The sequence below is a fragment of the Fopius arisanus genome, unplaced genomic scaffold (genome assembly GCF_000806365.1).
Source record: "Fopius arisanus strain USDA-PBARC FA_bdor unplaced genomic scaffold, ASM80636v1 scaffold00091, whole genome shotgun sequence".
NCBI lineage: Eukaryota > Metazoa > Arthropoda > Insecta > Hymenoptera > Braconidae > Fopius > Fopius arisanus.
In genome coordinates, this window is record NW_011887830.1 from 137,269 (window position 1) to 138,515 (window position 1,247).

Sequence of the window (1,247 nt, forward strand, 5' to 3'; positions counted from 1 at the left end):
AAAAATCTTAACAATAAGAAAGATGATCCTGACACGAGTTATGAATATTGATACCTCGAGTCATCGATCAATTTTTGTTTCCTTGAATCAAGTACGAAATGTCTCGAGTCAATATCGTCCCATCTTGACAGAAGTATGAACACACGAGAGTATAGATTTCGTATTGCTCTGTTACCCTAATGCTAATCAAAGTTCTTCTACTTGATTAAAGTAGGCGAGATTGTTTCGAATGTATAGTCGATAGGGAATAGAATTTTCGGAAGACAAATGAACGTTTAGTGTCATGAATTGGATCTTTAACAAGAAGATTGATTCAAGAATCATGTTGGTGGCCAACGAAACATGTTCCCTGAAAATTTCAATTTTCATTTTTCTTAGTTGAAGAATTTTCGAAAGATTCAAGAATCATGTTGGTGGCTAACGAAACATGTTCCCTGAAAATTCCAATTTTCATTTTTCTTAGTTGAAGAATTTTCAAAAGACAAATGAACGTTTAGCGTCATGAATTGGATCTTTAACGAGAAGATTGATTCAAGAATCATGTTGATGGCCAACGAAACATGTTCCCTGAAAATTTCAATTTTCATTTTCCCCAGCTTAAGGAGAACCGCGAAATTTTGAATTTGGAAATCTTCACACGTCGAGTAAAAAAATGTAAACTATTCGAAGAAGCTATTGTCATTGTCAATCATATCAGAAAAAACCTTTATCATCTAGGAGAATTTCTACACCGCGGGTGGACACTATGAATGAATTGGTTTCCCAGGATTTTCACCAGGTACTATGGCATGATCTGAATCATGATATAAATACATAAAGATAAATTTCTTAGATCAACTCAGGAGCTCCTTATCTAAACTTTGGAAAAGAAATTGATCATAAATATTAATCATAAAAATAGACAATTTTTGGGTTTAATATTATTTAACATTTTTTCTAAAGTTGCAAAAGATTTTAGAATTTACGAAAAAATTTAACGATTCTCCAGAATTGGCTATAAATATATAAAAATAATTCAGAATATAAAAAAATTCATCATTGACTAGAAATCAAGAATATTGGATATATATTATGATATATAGATATATATATATGTATAATATATTATGGTGTATGTAAACCTTATGTACAGATTCCAACATTTTGAATACCAAAAAAAGTTGGGTATCTTGTTTTCATTTGGTGGTAATAAAAATAATAAGAGAATGGAAGAAATCAGCATTGAATGAAATTCAATTTATCGGAGT